This window comes from Schistocerca americana, chromosome 1, assembly GCF_021461395.2.
Source record: "Schistocerca americana isolate TAMUIC-IGC-003095 chromosome 1, iqSchAmer2.1, whole genome shotgun sequence".
Classification (NCBI taxonomy): Eukaryota; Metazoa; Arthropoda; class Insecta; order Orthoptera; family Acrididae; genus Schistocerca; species Schistocerca americana.
Genome location: NC_060119.1, coordinates 1,091,315,489 through 1,091,335,291, shown reverse-complemented (window position 1 = coordinate 1,091,335,291; position 19,803 = coordinate 1,091,315,489). Strand labels below are relative to the sequence as shown.

The following is a 19,803-nucleotide window of genomic DNA, read 5'->3' as shown; positions in this document are numbered from 1 at the left end:
AGACGCAGTGCTGCGTGTACATGGCCTTTGAATATGTCTGCTTGTGTCTGTATATGTGTGGATGGATATGTGTGTGTGTGCGAGTGTATACACGTCCTTTTTTCCCCCTAAGGTAAGCCTTTCCGCTCCCGGGATTGGAATGACTCCTTACCCTCTCCCTTAAAACCCACATCCTTTCGTCTTTCCCTCTCCTTCCCTCTTTCCTGATGAAGCAACCGTTGGTTGCGAAAGCTAGAATTTTGTGTGTATGGTTGTGTTTGTTTGTGTGTCTATCGACGTGCCAGCGCTTTCGTTTGGTAAGTCACATCATCTTTGTTTTTAGATATATATATGAGCTAAGACGTATATGGAAATTAAGTTTTCTATATCCCGATTACTGATCCCATTCCCATAGTGGTGACCCCACAGTTCGTTCGTGTTTTGTGTCTTCCGTGCCGGTGTTTATACAGCAGGTTATATGCACTATGCAATGGAAGCACAGCTCCGCCCACTGAGTTTCGTTGTTTCTTCGCCAACGGCGTATTCATCATTTACGCACGGTGATTCATGTTCTCAACCAACGCCGTGTGCTAACCTCATTAGTTTTCAACAGTTGACAACTATGCTGTTAGAGTGAACAATGGACTCAGATTTCGCATCACCGGATTATGCCCATCTAACAGTGAAATGTGAACTGAACAATATTTTGAATTGCATCTCTTCAAATCAAGTGTTTCAAGAACAAAGTGATCTCCATTCAAACACATCTGTAGCCACCCACAGGCATGCTACATCAGTTACTGTCAGGCCATGTGCAACACCACCATTAGTACAAACCGTGCCGGATCCGTTCCACGCATGTGGTGTTCCAGTTGTGTCCAATTTTCATGCACAATTCAGTGTTTCGTGTTACATGGCCCCTTACCTCACCTCAGTGGCCCGCCACATGCACTACAGGCATATTATGCATCAGATAGTTTCCACGTGGGTGGTGTTCTTAGCCCCCCCCCCCCTGCCCAACCCCTCACCACACTTGCAGGGGTCAATGTTTGAGGTTGCTCAACCACCTGCCGCTCCCACAGCACCGCCCGTGTATGCCGTGCCGGTCTCTCACCCTGTTGTGGAGGCGGGTCATTTCCATCCAGTCCAGCACCCGTTACTCACGGCCCAGTTTCCGCCCCCCCCCCCCCTGTTCATCCGCCCGTTTCCACAGTACCATCCGTGTCTGCCACGCCGTGTTTTTGTGACACACAGTCAACTATGCCAGCTGCTGCTACTATGGATTTGCTTACCTGGTTTAAATCCAGGCCTACCTCTCTGGCCTCTGACTTAACTTCAGTTCAGCCACTACCCCTGGCCACCTGCCGAAGCTACCGCTCTTATAGGAGGACAACCTGGCATTGTGGTTTGAGCTCGTGGAGCATCTGTACGAGTTATATCATGTGTCTGACGACAACTCAAAGTTTCTCTGCCTCGTCACACACCTCCATAACCACTCGGATTTGATTTGTGACCTGCTCCTTTCACCGCTGCCTGCACCAAAATACGAGTTTGCAAAGAAGACTGTAATGGAACGAACTGCCTGCTCACCACTAGAGTTAATAATCAAGATTCTCTATGAGGAGCACCTGGGGGAACGTACCCCCTCACAACTCTGGCGCCGCCTTCGATTGCTCATGAACGAGCATACCACGCCTGGCCCCACACTATGGGATGTGTGGTCTGCCGAATTAGCTACCGATTTACAAATCCATCTGTTACCACACTCGTTCGAAGCCATTGGCTCCCGCCTACGCATCACTGACCAGTTGTATTCACTGCTGCAGCAACATCAGCCAGTTCATTCCGCACCGTTCATCGGCACAGCCACCCCTGCATAACAACCTTTGGCCGACAGAGGCAAGGCTCACTCCGCCATCATCTCATCTACTTCTCCTAGCAGCATCAGCTCACTCTCTCCATTGTCTGAGCACTCTAGGATCGCCCATGCACCTTACTTACCAGTCTATTTACCAGAACAAATCAACGAAGACAAGCTGCCCCCACTGTCACAGTCTCCACCTCCTCCTCACTCTGCTCAACTTTTCTGCTGTCACCACAAAGTGTTCGGCGATGATGCCAAGAAGTGCAGGTTGCCATGCCAACACCCAAACTCCAACCGCAGGAACTAAGTGAAGCCGAGTCCTAAGGGGAACCTAACAGGTGTCCTCTTACATTACACGCCGTTCACTCGTCCGCCCGACCGAGTGGTCATCTCTATGTGACTGACATTGTGTCAGGTCTAGCTTTTCTAGTCGACACTGGTGCTCACATGCCAATCATACGTACTTCGATGACTCCACCCGCTTCTTCATAGACGAAGTCACTTCTACGAGCTGTCAACGCAATGACGTTACCAACCTCAGGCTCAGTAAAGGTTACGGTGACCCCGTCTCCTTATCTACATTTTCCGTGGACATTCTGCATTGCCGACATTGATGAACTGATCCTCGGTATGGATATTTTTTCTCATTGTGAACTATCTCCAAATGTCATACAGGGTTCAGTGCTCCACCATCCTATGAACACTCACATACCGTGCACCCGCACCTTGGTGCTGCGCGCGCACCCACACCCTCCACACAAGCTGCGCTCCCATAAGAGACATGTGTCTTTCGTGCTACCTTTCTCCACTCGTGCTAACGGCTACACCTCGTCGCACCCTACTCATCCAAAGACTCGGCGCCAGGACGTTAACCAATCTTATGTGCAGTTCTCAGTTTCTTCCGTCACTGATGGAATGACACACAAGATAGTTAGCACTGCCAGCCCTCCTATTAGGCATAAGGTCCGACGCCTCAACGCTATCAAGTTGTGTGTGGCTCAGCAGCAGATTAATGAACTTTTGGCGGCAGGTGTTCTGCAACCTTCAGACAGCAACTGCTCTTCACCAATCCACCTCATCCCCAAACACAATGGATCTTTTCAATGTGCAGTGATTACAGTCGCTTAAACACTCGTATTGTCATGGACAATAACCCAGTGCCGAACATCAATGACTTCACTCATATGTTATCAAACGCCACAATTTTCAGTGTTATTGACTGTGAACCTGCCTACCACCAGATTCCTGTGGCTCTGGAAGACATTCCTAAGATGGTTATTATCACGCTGGTCGATTTTTTCCAATGCGACTTCATGCCATTTGGCCTAAAGAATGCAGCGCAAATGTGGCAACATTTCATTGACTCTATCTTGTGACAGTTCAAGTTTTGCTTTGCTTACCTGGACAACATTCTCACTTTCAGCAGCTCAGCAGAGGAACATGAAAATCATCTGCCTACGGTCCTCCAGACCTTGAACTCCAGCGGTGACGAGGTCAACAAAGACAAGTTTCAGTTGCGCCAGGCGTCAGTCTCCTTCCTAGGTTACACCATCCCCGCTGATGGAATACAGCCTCCCAAATCTCATGTGCAGGCTATCACATCTCTGCCACCCCCGGCTACTTACAAAGAGCTACGCCGTTTCCTTGGCACCATCAATTACTATCGTCGCCATCTTCCTTCTGCTGCTGCTGTTCAGCCAGTATCAAACCGTCCCTTGGACTGCTCCAATGCTAGAGGCCGGACACCAGCGACATCGCAGTGGGGGCAGTGTTGCAACAATGCAAGGGTGGCACAGTTTCTCCCCTTCATTTCTTCTCCAAGAAACTATCTACAGCTCAGAGAAAATATTCTGCATTCGATAGAGAACTCCTTGCTGTTTACGAGGCAATCAAACATTTCCACCCCAATGTCAAGGAACGTTCACTTTGCGTCCTCATTGATCACAAACCACTGGCAGAAGCGTTCTGCAACCCACCTGAGGACCCACCCTCTCAATATTCTGCCACTTTGAACTGGTTTCTCAATACACAATGGACGTCCGTTACATCAAGGGTGCAGATAATGTTGCTGCAGATTTCTTCTCGCGGATCAGTGCTGTTTCCCTCATCGTTGATCTTTCTGATCTGGCCTCCCAACAAGCTTCTAATGAAGATTCTCAGGCTCTCCTATGAGACCCGCAAACATCACTTGTTTTCACAAAGGCTAAATTTCCCGGCGTTTCTCACGAGGTGTGGTGTGATTCTTCGACTGGCACCCTATGCCCTTTGCTCGCACCCGGGCTACACCGACAGGTTTTCGATGCCCTGCATAATCTAGTCCACCCAGTCATTTGAGCCACCACACGTCTCATGTCAGAACGCTTTGTTTGGAAGAATATCAAACAGGACTGTCAAACCTGGGCACGCAGCTGCGTCGCTTGTCAGCGCAACAAGATCAGCTGCCACACCTCCCCGCCTCTGGGCAAGTTCAACATTACGGCATGATGATTCCGTCACGTACATATTGAACTAATTGGGCTTCTTCCTCCTTCGGAGGGCCATAGATATATCTTATCAACTATTGTCTGTTTATCTCACTGGGTCGAAGCTATCCTTCTCCCATACATTACTGCCGAGATGGTAGCCAAGGCTTTCATTGGCTTGTGGATCGCTCGTTTTGGGTGCCCGACCACTATCACCACTGATCAGGGTTGACAGTTCGAATCCTCCCTTTGCACCATCCTCTGCAATATCTGCGGTATTAAAAAAATACACACTACTGCCTATCACCCACAAAGCAATGGGTTGGTGGAGAGATGGCACCACACCCTCAAGACGGGCCTTCAGTGCCATGATTGTCTCTGGTCAGAAGTTCTCCCATGGTTGCCATGGTTGCTACTTGGTCCACGCTTGACCTATAAATCTGACCTACCGGGGACTATATCCGAATTTGTTTTTGGCGAGAATCTGGTCCTACCGGGGGAACTTATTCTTCCCCAGGTTTGTGAGGATCTTCCCTCCTCACCAGATTTCATTAGCCAGATGCGCACGCCCAACAAACGGATTTGCACCCGCCCATCAGTCACTCACCGCCCGATACTTATTTTTCCACCACACTCTCCAACTGCTCCCACGTATTGCTGCGTGATGATGTGGTTAGGCAGCATCTTCAACCTCCTTATCTTGTCCCCTACAAGGTCATGTGGCAGGGGGACACGACTTTTGATATCATAATTAAAGACCGCATACAGACAGTTTTTCTGCATCACCTGAAACCAACTCTTGTCGACCTTTATGGTCTGACAATGCAGCAGTCAGACTCTGCTGACAATCCATCCTTGATCGAGAACAAAGACGTGCTCCCATCAACCTCATCGCACACCTCCTACACAAAAGACTGTTTACCACCGTTCGCTGGTTTCCTGACCTCACCCCCTGTTTCACCTTGTGCAGGTTTCACGCTCTCACCTCCAATGTCGGAGACACGCACACGCACTATCAGTTTGTCCCGCAGCGTGCCGCCGCACCGAGTGAACAACGTTTCTATAGTGACGTTCGACGACCGAGTGCTCATTCATTTGATAGATACTGAGGTCCCGCCATCGGATGGTCCCTTACATATCAACATTGCACACAACCTCACACTCCCGCACAAGTGTGACTGAGCATCTCTATGTGCTTTCATTTCCATGGACAGCTCGATCCACTTAAGCGCCACACACACTTCCACCATGCTGTTGGCCGTCCTGCCCACTTACTCTTGGGCCAGCTGCCGTCTCATCCAGCCACAGTGGCTGACTGACTATGAAGTGGACCTGCCTATCGCCGCTCCGCTTGCACAACCCACCTTGTTCGCGATGGGATGGAAGTACTTGTGGTGCGCCTGCCTACGCACATGATTTCCACCAATGTCGACACCCACACGCCCTCACCCTCGGACATCTGTAGTTCTCCGTACTGGCGGCGAGGGGGGGGGGGGGGGGGGGCTGTGTGGCATCAATAGTTCATATCGGTCACAAAACTTAGTATCTGTGAACTCTAAGTGCTCTGTCGAGCCTTCATCTTAACTTTACTTTAGTCAGTTCTTTGTTATATTTCATATATTTCATTCTGTGTGGACGCAGTGTCGAGTGTAAATATATACAAGCTACGACATATATGGGAATTAAGTTTTCTATATCCTGATTACTAATCCTGTTCCCATACATGTAATCAGGTTGTACCATCTCTTAATTACTTATCCTACATACCCACATAATTTTCAGTATTTTCCGTATGCCCACATTCCAAATTTCAAAAACACTTGTTCTCCTCTCTTCTCTGCTTTTCTCTTCTCCTGTCATCTGTGCTGTTTATTTTCCATGTTTCACTTCCATTTAAGACTACATTCCAGACAAATACTTTCAGAGAAGACTTCTTAACACTATTTATACTCTGTGTTAACATATTTCCCTTATTTAGAAAAGTTTTATCTGCTATTTCTAGTCGCTTTTTGCATCATATTTACTTCTCTGATTGTTGTGTGTTTTATTGCCAAACCAGTAAAACTTGCTACTTACTTTCAACATCTCAGTTACTAATCTAAATCTCCCTTCACACTATCCATCCTGTTCCACTGATCTTCTAAGTCCTTTGGTGCTGCTTCCTTTCTCAAATTTCTCCTAGTCTCCTTTAAAGCTTGCTCTATGTCACACAAAAAGTAGGATAGGCTACAATAGTGTGTCACTCTCTTTTCGGTTATTGCCTCCCTTTCACATCCTTCGGCTCTTATAATTGCAGCCTGGTTTCTCTACAAATTGTATAAAGCTTTTGCTTCCTGCATTTTAATCCTGATAACTTCAGATCTTCACAGAGAATACAGCATAATAAATGTCTCAGACAGAAGTTAACAACATAACTTACATTAGACTGATTGCTGCTTCCCGTAAAGAAGACATATAAAGTTGCAGACAGGCACAATTAAAAGAAACTTACATAAAGCTTTCGGCCACAGTGCTCTTCAGCAAAAGAGAAACACACACTATTGGTACACACAAGCAAGCACACCTCATGCACACATGACCACCAACTCCACCACCTAAGGTCAGAATGCAACTATCATTTGGGGTGCAAGCAGCAATCTGGTAATCTGGAGGGGGCAGGGAAGGGGAAGGGATAGTATGTACAGGTAGGGAGAGAGACAAATGCTGTCTGGTGGAGTGTGCAGGGACTAGAAGACAAAGTAAATATTCCAGAATTTGAATCAAGAACAGCTGCCAACATGAGTAATTTAGAAGTAGATATCCTCAGAGTAGTGAAGCAACTTAAATCTCTTAATAAAAGCTAGTCTTCTGGTCCAGGCTGTATACCAAGTAGGTTGCTTACAGAGTATACTGACGCAATAAAAAATGGTTCAAATGGCTCTGAGCACTATGGGACTCAACTGCTGGGGTCATTAGTCCCCTAGAACTTAGAACTAGTTAAACCTAACTAACCTAAGGACATCACAAACATCCATGCCCGAGGCAGGATTCGAACCTGCGACCGTAGCGGTCTTGCGGTTCCAGACTGCAGCGCCTTTAACCGCACGGCCATACTGACGCAATAGCTTCATACTTGAAAATCATATACAACCACTCACTGGGTGGAAGATCCATACCCAAAGGATGGAAGGTTGCACAGGTCACACCAATATTCAAGAAAGGTAGTAGGAGTAATCTACTAAATTACAGGACTATATCATTAATGTCGATATGCAGCAGGATTTTGGAACATAGATTGTCTATGAACATTAAGAATTACCTTGAAGAGAATGGTCTATTGACACACAGTCAACATGGATTTAGAAAACATCATTCTTGTGAAACACAGCTATCTCTTTACTCACACGAAGTGTTGAGTGCTATTGACAAGGGGTTTCAAATTGATTCCGTATTTCTAGATTTCCAGAGGGCTGTACCATGCAAGCGGCTTGTAGTGAAATTGTGTGCTTATGAAATATCATCTCAGTTATGTGAGTGGATTCGTGATTTCCTGTCAGCAAGATCAGAATTAATGGAAAGTCTTTGAGTAAAACAGAAGTGATTTCTGGAATTCTCCAAAGTAGTGTTATAGGCCCTCTGCAGTTGCATATCTATATAACTGATTTAGGAGACAATCAAGCAGCTGTCTTAGGTTGTCTGCAGATGATTGTGTCATTTATCATCAAGTAAAGTCTTCATAGATCAAAATAAATTGTAAAATGATTTAGAAAAGATATCTGCTTGGTGTGAAAATTGGCAACCAACTCTATTTAATGAAAAGTGTGAGGTCATACACATGAGTCCTAAAAGGAATCTGTTCAACTTTGAATACACACTAAATTAGTCAAATCTAAAGGCCGTAAATTCAACTAAATACCTAGGAAATACAATTACAAACAACTTTAATTGGAAAGAACACACAGAAAATGTTGTTGTGAAGACAAGCTAAAGACTGTGTTTTATTAGAAAACTTAGGAAATCTAAACAGAGCTACAGAGACTGCCTACACCATGCTTGTCCGTCCTCTTTTGGAATACTGCTGCAAGTCTGTAATCCTTACCAGATAGGACTAATGGAATACATTGAGAAAGTTCAAAGAAGAGCAGCATGTTTTATATTATTGTGAAATTGGGGAGAGAGTATCACTCACGTGATACAGGATTTGGGATGGACCTCATTAAAACAAAGGCAGTTTTCATTGCAGAGGAATCTTCTCAAGAAATTTCAATCACCAACTTTCTCCTCTGAATGTGAAAATATTTTGTTGAGGCTGACCTACATAGGAAGAAATGATCATCATAATAATATAATGGAAATTAGAGCTTGCATGGAAAGATACAGCTATTTGTTTCCCCATGTGCTGTTTGAGATAGGAATAATAGAGAATTATTGTGAAGGTGGTTTGATGAACTACCTGCCAGCCACTTAAGTGTGACTTGCAGAGTATCCATTTAGATGTAGATGTAGATGTAGATGAATACCAACAGCTGCAACATAAGGAGGTTGTGGGACAGGGAGGTAGAGAAAAAAGGAGCTAGAAAGGAGACGAGCAGGGAAAGATGGGTGGGTGCATTGTCAGGGAGTGGCAAATAAACAGAGTGGGAGACAAGAATGGATAGGAGATGATAGGACAGAGGGAGTGGAAACTGTTGGGTGGAGGGTGCGGGTACAGTATGTTACTGTAGGTTGAGAACGGGATAATTACAGGAGTAGAGAATGTGCTGCAAGTATAACACCTACTTGCACAGTTCAGGAAAGCTGGTGGTGGAGGGAAGCATCCAGATGGCTCAGGTAGTGGAAAAGCCACTGAAATCAAGCGTGTTATGTTAAGCTGCATTTGTGCCACAGGTGGTCGTCTGTGGTCTGGCCACAGTTTTGTGGCAGCTGTTCATCATGGTGGACAGCTGGTTGGTAATCATACCAATATAAAAAGCTGTGCAATGACTGCAGCAGAGTTGGTAAATGGCATGGCTGCTTTCACAGGTGGCCCAGCCCCTGATGGGTAGGATAAACCTGTGACAGGACTGGAATAGGAAGTGTTGGCTGTGTATGGACTGGGCAGGTGTTGCACCTGGATCTTCCACAGGGATATGATCCTTGTGGCAAGTGGTTGTGATTGGGGGGGGGGGGGGGTGTCATAGGGATGGACCAGGATGCTGTGGAGTTTGGGTGGGTGATGGAACACCACTTTAGAAAGGGTGGGAAGTATCTCGGATAGGATGTCCCTCATTTCAGGGCATGATGATAGGTAATCATGCCCTGAAATGAGGGATATCCTACCTAAGATACTTCCCACTCCTCCTACAGTGGTGTTCCATTGCCCACCCAACCTCCACAGCGTCCTAGTCCATCCCTATGCCACCCCCAATCCCAGCCCCTTGCCACAAGGGTCATATCCCGTGGAAGACACAGGTTAAATGCCTACCCAATCCACCAATGCAGCACTTCCTATTCCAGTCCTGTTACAGGTTTTCCTACCCCATCAGGGGCTAGGCCACCTGTGAAAGCAGCTGCAACATTTACGAGCTCTACTGCAACCATCTCACAACTTCTTACGTTAGTATGACTACCAATTAACTGCCCACCAGGATGAACAGCCACTGCCAAACTATGGCCAACAGCAAAGTAGACCATCCTGTGGTTCAACATGCAGCTTAACATAACATGCTTGATTTCAATGGGTGCTTCACTACCCAAGTCATTGGGATCCTTCCCTCCACCACCACATTTTCTGAACTGCGCAGATGGGAGCTATCCTTACAATACATTCTCCACTTCCCAGTTGTCCCATCCTCAACCTACAGTACATACTGACCCCACACCCTCCACCCAAAAGTTTCCAACCCCTCTGTCCTATCATCTCCTCCCCAGTTTTATTTCCCATCATGTTTATTTGCTGCCCTCTGCCAATGCATCCACCCATCTTTCCTTTCCACTACTTTTCTTCCCACAACCTCCTGATGCTGCACCTGTTGGCACTCTAGTCCCTACACAGTCCACCAGACAGCATTTGTCTCTCTCCCAATCCATACACTACTACCCCTTTTCCTTCCCTGGCCCCTCCAGACTGCTTCTTGCATCTCACACGATAGTTGCATTCTGGCCCAAGATGCTTGAGCTGATGGTCATGTGTGCATGAGATGTTCTTGCTTGGGTGTATGAATGGTTTGTGCTTCTCTTATGCTTATGAAGGCTGTGGCCAAAAGCTTTATCTAAGCATCTTTTAATTGTACCTGTCTGCAACTTAATGTGTCTGTTATTTTCTATATTGTTCTTATTCCTACCTGGAGTTTCCACAGTTTACCTTATATTAGAAATATGTTCAATCACAAAATGGAGCAATTTATTGTAGTTATAATTTTTATAACTGGAAAACACTTACACCAAAATGGAATGGATAACAAAATGATGATAACAAAAAATCAGCTCCAAAATTTCATATCCTTGCTTCAGTAAATACCTGGAGATGGCTTTAGTGCCTGATATTTAACTAACATTATCTACAAAGAATATCCAACAAACAAAAGTTTACTGCTATTTCCTGATCCAGGTGATCTGTGTGTGTTGGGAGAAAAACAACTACCTTAAAATTGGCCCAATGCTGCTACTCTTGCACTATTCAGCCGATGATTTGATCTAATGCCTCAAATAAATCATTTATGTAACTTTAAGCAGAACAGAAAGATGCTTTCCTCCCAGAAAGATGCTTTCCTTCTCATCCCATATGGTCAGTCTTGCCCGACATGCAGTTCTGGGTGACTTTTCTGAAATCCACCCCTTTTCCTGTATCTCTCCAGTTCTTTTCATTCACCCTTCTTCCTTCCCCTTCAACGCTTCTGCCTGAAGAAGGAGCCACTGGCTCTGAAAACTTTGCAGATTACAACGATCTTTTACGTGTGTGTTATGCCACTGCTTGGTGAGTAGATTTTTTTATCTATTCAATTAAATAGCATTCTAGAAAGAGTTTATCAAAGTTGTAGGATAACTCAAATGGCAACAGACTAGAATCATGTTACTTATGTTTGACTGAACACTGATTCAGGTTGCACTTGTGATGTCTGAGGTTTGATAGTATCCCTGATAGAGATGTCCACATACACAATGACAAGTTGGCTACTATCAGAGAGGCACTGAAGCTATTTACCAACAATTCCAAAATATATTTATCACCTAGCATATACATTATTTATTTGTGTATTAAATATACTATCCTTAAATTTCAATAAAGCACTCTTACAAATCATTCATATACACCATTTAAAGTGTCCAAATACTTCGTTTGTGTTGTGGATAACATGTGCTGTCCATGCAAGTAACCGTTTCAGGAATTATCACATGAGTATTGGAGGATTCACTGTCCAATGTTCTGCATGTTCCTAATGTAGATCACACATTACCAAATACTTTTAGCTTGTATGCATACATGAATTACTTGTCCGAGATGTTTAACTTTAGATAAAACTCCTTGTGGAGATAAAATTTAAGTTAAAACTATCATCGATTAAGGGTTATAAACTTAAACTGAAGTCTAGTATTTCATGTTGCTAGTGGATTTGCATCAGGATGTTATTTTGCATCTTTCAGCAAACACAATGAACAGGTGAGATTCATTTATACTTTCGAAAGTAAAGAAAACGGTACCCAGAAAAAAAACTACTAACAAATAAATATTGACCAGAATGAGACATTCACTCTGCAGCGGAGTGTGCGCTGATATGAAACTTCCTGGCAGATCAAAACTGTGTGCCCGACCGAGACTCGAACTCGGGACCTTTGCCTTTCGCGGGCAAGTGCTCTACCAACTGAGCTACCGAAGCACGACTCACGACCGGTCCTCACAGCTTTACTTTTGCCAGTACCTCGTCTCCTACCTTCCAAACTTTACAGAAGCTCTCCTGCGAACCATGCAGAACTAGCACTCCTGAAAGAAAGGATACTGCGGAGACATGGCTTAGCCACAGCCTGGGGGATGTTTCCAGAATGAGACTTTCACTCTGCAGCGGAGTGTGCGCTGATATGAAACTTCCTGGCAGATCAAAACTGTGTGCCCGACCGAGACTCGAACTCGGGACCTTTGCCTTTCGCGGGCAAGTGCTCTACCAACTGAGCTACCGAAGCACGACTCACGACCGGTCCTCACAGCTTTACTTTTGCCAGTACCTCGTCTCCTACCTTCCAAACTTTACAGAAGCGCACACTCCGCTGCAGAGTGAAAGTCTCATTCTGGAAACATCCCCCAGGCTGTGGCTAAGCCATGTCTCCGCAGTATCCTTTCTTTCAGGAGTGCTAGTTCTGCATGGTTCGCAGGAGAGCTTCTGTAAAGTTTGGAAGGTAGGAGACGAGGTACTGGCAAAAGTAAAGCTGTGAGGACCGGTCGTGAGTCATGCTTCGGTAGCTCAGTTGGTAGGGCACTTGCCCGCGAAAGGCAAAGGTCCCGAGTTCGAGTCTCGGTCGGGCACACAGTTTTGATCTGCCAGGAAGTTAAATATTGACCAGATTATAACTTAACAAACAGTAGAAGACATAGCCAAAAAGGTAATATAAATCTAATTTGGTAGTGTCATAGTGTCTAATGTATTACACAAAATGTGAACACAAGAACCAATAAAAAAAAAAAATACAATTAATCTAGCAAACAAGATGCAACAAGTGCATGGCAGAAGTTACATCCCATTGACCAGTTATAGGTAAATGTTTTTCCTGTTGCATTCATGTATGGAGTGTGGAAAGAATGATTGTTCGAATGCCTCTGTCCATGCAGAAAATTATTCTAACATTATCCTCTTGATCTCTATATGAGCGATACTTAGGGGATTGTAGTATATTCCTAGAGTCATCGTTTGAAGCTGATTCTTGAAACTTTTTAAAGGGTTTTCTCAGGGTACTTTACATCTTTCTTCAAGACCTGCCTGTTCAGTTTCATCATTATCTCTGTGACACTTTCCAGCAGATCAAACAAACCTGTGACCATTCATGCTGCCCTTATCTGTATATATTCAATATTCTCCATTGGTCCTATTTGGTACGGGTCCCACGCACTTGAGCAACATTCTAGAACTGACCTTGTGAGTGATATGTAAGCAATCTCCTTCATAAACTGTTTGCACGTTCCCAGCATTCTACCAATAAACTGAAGTCTACCATCTGTTTTACCCACAACTGAGCCTATGTGATCATTCCATTTCATAGCCCTGCAGAGCGTTACTCCCAGGTACTTTTATGAGTTGTCCAGTTCAACAGTGTCTCATTAATATTGTAGTCATAGGATACTACATTTCTTTTTCTTTTTGTGAAGTTCACAATTTTACATTTCTGAACATTTAAAGCAAGTTGCCAATCTTTCCACCACTTTGAAATCTTACCAAGGTCTGACTGAATATTTACTCAGCTTCTTTCAGATAGTACTTTATTATAGATGTCTGCATCATCTGCAAAAATCCTGATGTTACTATTAAATTGTCTGCAAGGCTGCAAGGTCATTAGTATACAAAATGAACAGCAAGGGTCCCACACACTTCCCTGGGGCACACCTGAAGTTACTTCTACATCTGATGATGACTCTCCATCCAAGATAACAGGCTGCATCCTCCATACCAGAAAGTCCTCAGTCCAGTCACAAATTTCACTTGATACCCCACATGATCATATCCTTTTAAAAAATCTAGAAATACTGCATCTACCTGATTGCCTTGAACCAAAGCTTTCAGTATGTCATGTGAGAAAAGTGCAAGTTGGGTTTCACATGATCACTGTATTCAGGATCCATGCTTGTTGGCATTAAGGAGGTAATTCTGTTCAAGATACCTCATTATGTTTGAGCTCAGAATATGTTCTAAGATTATACAACAAATCCATGTCAAGCATATTGGTTGGTAGTTTTGTGGGATCACTTCTTCTACTCTTCATGTAGACAGATGTGACTGTGCTTTTCTCCAAGAACTGGATTTGGTTATTTTGAGGGAGCTATGATAGATTATTGTTAGAAGAATGGCTAACTCAGCCACTAATTCAGTATAGAATCTGACAGGCATTCCACTGGCCCCTGGAGCTTTGTTCAGTTTTAATGATTTTAGTTGCTTCTCAATGCCACTGATGCTAATACTTATTTCATTTATTTTTTCTGTGGTACAAGGATTAAACTGGGGCAACTCTCCTGGATTTTCCCTTGTAAAGGAACATTGAAAATGGAGTTGAGCATTTCAGCTTTTGCTTTGCTGCCTTCAGTTTCAGTTCCTGTCTCATTCGCAAAGGACTGGATACTAACTTTGGTGCCACTAACAGCCTTTTCATAAGACCAGAATTTCTTTGGATTCTGTTAAAGATCATTTGACATTATTCTGGTGTGATAGCCATTGAAGACATCACACAATGCTCTCTTGACAGTCAAACATGTTTTGTTCAGCATCTCCCTTCCTATATCCCTATGCTTTGCTTTACGCCTTTATGCAGTAATCTCTGTTTCCTTAGACATTTTCTTGCAGTGATTGTATACCATGGAGGTTCCTTCCCATTATGAACTGTTCTTCTGGATACACATCTATCCAGTGCATGGTCAACTATTCTTTTAAACTTTAGCCATAGTTGCTGTACATGCTCCTGCCCTGTGCTGAAAGTCTGAAGATCCTCATTGAGTTATGACACTACTGACTTTTTTTATTTAGTTTACTGAACATATGTATCTTTCTGCTTGTCTTAGTTGTCATTTTTACTTTGGTAATCATTGTTGCCACAACCATGTCATGACCACTGATACCAGTTTCAATGTGGATATCCTCAAAGAGGTCAGGTCTGCTTGTTGCCATTAGATCAATACATTTCTATCATGAGTGGGGTTCCTAACTATCTGTTCTAGGTAGTTTTCAGAGAAGGCATTTAGTAATGTTTCAGAGGATGTCTTATCATGCCCACCTCTAACAAAACTGCAATTTACCGAATTAATCATTGTGCCTTACCATACAAAGTTCTAACCTAAAAGCACACAGAAAATTTGATTACTAGAATATTACATGTTTATGTACACTTGCGGATAGTAGAAGATTATTAACTTCTCCTCCTGTATACAATAATCAGAGAATGGAGTGATTCCAGAAAGCAAGAATGAAATCATGCAGTTTTGGGATACACTATGTGTGCTCAGTAAAGAGTAGTGAACCCCCCCCCCCCCCCCGCCACCCCCCAATCTGAGGATTCCCAATAATAATAATAATAATAATTTTACTATCATTTGGCTGATTACAGCAATAGACAAAGTCAAGAGCATATATTTCTACATAAACTACTATAATGATGTAAATTGGTTTACATAAAATAGGTACACATTAGAATACAATATTTTCATCTTCAAAAAATTCATCAATGGTGTAAAATGGATTGTTCACTAGTAGCTTGTATAATTTAGCTTTAAAAATATTTACAGGCAGTTCTTTAAAGTCAACACATAGTTTATTAAACATCCTTAGTCCAAGAACTAGGTAGGAGTTCTGCGATTTTGATACTCTATGATATGGCACATCTACAGATGTTCTGTTTCTAGTATTATGGCTATGAATATCACTTCTCAACACAAAATGAATCAGACACCTGCTCCACCATCAAGCCTTGTGAAAATTGATGAAATTTCACATTTACCTTTTAAAACATTTGCTATATTGGTGCAACGTACTAGTCCTGTACATTCTGCCCTAAGAAAACACAAATTTGCTAACCATCACACCTACATTAGTAACAACTTTTTGTGCATTTACATTAAATATAACTTTTTACAAACTGTTTACTTTATTGTCTACAAAAATTCTTTCTGTCCCCATCACACTACTTACTGCATTGCCCACTTCTAGTAACTTTAGTGTGGCCACTTTTGTCATCTGAATTACAGCATTCTTTGCTATGACAACTTTTGCCTTTTCAGCAAGCACATTTTTCATTACCACCTTATTCACATTAGCATTAACTTTGTCAACCATCTCACTTACTAATTGCACGATGTCCGTTTCAACATTACTTACTAATGGTACACAGTCTGTTTCAACATCATTTATTTATTTATTTATTCCATGTGATCTGATGGTACACAGTGTGTTGCAGATATCGGAAAATGTATTTCATTATTTTTTATGACTCTGGGGTCAGTTGGCACTATATGTTTTCTGAAGAATTTTAGAGTCTCAAGAATGTAGAGGCAAGGCAGTGTAAGGATTTCTAACTTTCTGAAGATGGGTTTGCAGGAGTCTCTGGGTTTGCTCCCATTAATAATCCTCAATGCTTTCTTCTGGATTCTGAATGTGCTCAGAGCAGTTGGAGCATTTCCCCAGAATATTACACCATATTTTAGGTGGGCTTGTATATAAGCGTAGTATGCACTGGTTAATGTTTTCAGGCTAGCACATGTTTTCAGTACACTCAATGCATAACAGCCAGTACAAATCCTGTCATTTACCCTTCCTGTATGTGTATTCCATTTCAGGTTATCTTGAACCCACAGACCTAGGAATTTGAAAACAGTGTTGGTATCTATTGACTGGTTATTTATAGTGACAGATGGCTGAGAGGAATTTGCATTTTGTGTTGTGTGGAAGTTCATGGAAGCTGTCTTTTTGGTGTTGATAGTTAATCTGTTGATTTTTACCCAGTTGCTGAGTTGATCAGTAGCCACGTTCACAGCTTTTTGCACCACCTCTGTATTCTCCCCTTTGAGGAGTACAGTTGTGTCATCAGCAAATATTATTGTTTTGTGTGCATCAACATTCAGGCTCAAGTCATTAATATACAGGAGGAAAAGTAGGGGTCCCAATACTGAGCCCTGTGGAACACCTTGCTTTACAGTTTTATTACTTGATAGTATTTCGGTTATTGAGTTGCTTTGTCTATTAGTATATTTAATGCTGACTCTCAGTATACGTTTGGTTAGGAATGTAGCAATCCAGTTGTTTGCAATTCCTCTGATACCGTAGTGTTCTAATTTTTCCAGTAATATTTTGTGGTCAACAGTGTCAAAAGCCTTTGACAGATCCAGAAATATGCCTGTTATGGGTTGTTTTCTATCTAACAGTTCTAAAAACGTATTTACGCAATCATATACTGCAGTTTCTGTAGATTTGCTGCTTCTGAACCCATGTTGAACTAAGCAGGATGAGATTGAGATAGGCCTGTAGTTATTCATATCTTTATTATCACCTTTTTTGAAGACAGGAATTACTTTAGAAAGTTTCAGAGCTTCAGGGAAGACACCTGCCTGGAAAGAACAGTCACAGAGGTGAGTTAATGGTTCAGCAATTGTGTGTTCACAATTTTTGATTACAGCTGCTGGGATACCATCAATTCCAGCAGAATATGAATTTTTTAACTCTCTGTGGGCTTTTGCAACATCATTTTCAGTGACTTTGGTAATGAAAATTGACTCTGCACATGTGTGATATTTTTGGTTTGCTGGTTGGTAATTTGTGTTAGGATTATTTTGGACCAGTTTTTCAGCTATGCTTGTAAAGAAATTGTTGAATGAGTTCACCACAACTTTGGGATTAGATATAGATTCATTGTGGAGTTTGATTTCTATGTTCGGATGTGAAGCTTTCATTTCCCCTCTTTCCCTTTTTATGATATTCCACATTGCTTTTACTTTATTGCTGGATTTGTCAATGTACTCATCATTCTGCATCCTTTTTGCTTGTCTTATCACTCTTCTTAGGATACATGTGTAGTTTTTATAGTATTCTGTTAGTTGGGGGGAGTCACTACTTTGTTTACATAACATGTGGAGTATTCTTTTATGTTTGCAAGACATTTTTATAGCTGGTGTAATCCAACTCTTGTTTCTATTATTATTTATTCTTACTGGTTTTTGCGGAAAGGCCTCTTCAAAGTGGTGGATCATTTTGTCAAGAAATATGTTGAATTTCGTGTTGATATCATTGACTGTGTACATCTCTGTCCACTTTTCTTTACTAAGGAGGGCATTTAGCTTGTTCAAGTTCTCTTGGGTGAAAAACCTTCGTAAAGTTTTAGGTGGGACTGGGTTTGAGGTATCTTTGCTAACATCGACGTTTAGAATGACAGCTTGGTGGTCACTGAATCCTGCATTGTATACTTCTAGAGTTGGGTTAAGTTTATTTCTATTTGCAAAAATTTGATCTAGAGCTGTCTTCGATGTGGGTGTTATTCTAGTGGGCTTGTTTACAAGGCCATGCAGATTATAAGTTTTTGCAATGTTAATCAATGTTTCCCTGTTTCTGTTGTGGGTGAGAAAGTCTATATTAAAGTCACCACATATAATCACCTCCTGTTTCCACTGACTTATTTTGGATAGAAACAAGTCCATTTGTAACAGAAAATCATTAATACTACTGGAGGGGGGACGGTAGATTGTAGCTACAATTAGATTTAGATCTGTAAGCTTTATGGCTGCACATTCAAAGATCTTATCTGTTCATATTTCCTTTAGGGTAGGAAGTGGGCTATATTCAATATGTTGTTTGATAAAGATGGCAACCCCACCATGTCCATCATTTGATCTGGAGTAGTGTTCACACAATTTGAAGTTGGGTAGTGAGATTAGCTTAACCACATCAGTGCAGAGCCAGTGCTCTGCTAGGCATACTACTGAGATATCACTGAGTTCACTGGTCAGCAAAATGCTTAAGTCATCAGTTTTGTTGCTCAAGGATTGGACATTGTGATAATAGATTTTCAGGTCTGAGTGGGGTTTACTCAGGGGGCTCGAAGTCATATTTACTGTGTCACTGACCTTTAGTTTAAATTATGCTGTATTCCAGGTATGTTGACTTCTGAGCAGTTGTGCAGGTTCTGTTGGTTGTCCTTGGCAGCCATCTCATCTTCCAGGTGGGCCTGGAAAGTATCCACATGCACTTCACACTGTTGAGGCATCACATTGACGTTTTGGAGGGATGTCTCGATAATGTTCACCATCACATTATTGATCCTTTCATGTTGCTGACCTTTTTGAGGGGTCAGGGGGTTTGTGTTTCGTCTCTGTGACTTCGTGACCCATTTGTCTAGTGTAGTTTGCACAGTATGGCCACTATTACTCTTTTTATTTCCCATCTTGTTTATCTTTATCCAATTGCTTATTAGCGTCTGTTTATGGTTTCTGACTTTTGGTTTCTTATTGTCACCCATAGTTGTCAGGAAGGCCAGTCTATTGCAGATAATCTCCTTGCCACATTTGTTTAGGTGTAAGCCATGTGTTGTGAAGTGGTTTCTGGCTAGTCTCTCTATTTCAAAGTTCACAGCAATTCTTTTTTTGTACGCGTGTTTAGCTAAATTCAGAGCCTGAATCAGGTGGAGGTTTGCAGTATTAACTTTACTATTTAAATTTTGAACAGCATATCTCCTGGGTATAGGATGGATAATGATATTCATTTTGTGACTTAGAGCAACTATTGGTTCCAATGGTTCTACCACATGCTTCAACATTAGATCGAGAGGTTTGTCTATGTCGTTAGAACCCCCTATTACAATCAAAAA

The 19,803-nt window shown here is 42.6% G+C and overlaps 1 protein-coding gene across 6 annotated transcripts in view; it reads left to right on the top strand.

The window, feature by feature from the left end:
* LOC124618006 overlaps window positions 1-19,803 on the top strand; it is a 119,235-nt gene that overhangs the window by 37,669 nt on the left and 61,763 nt on the right. The window lies entirely within an intron of this gene.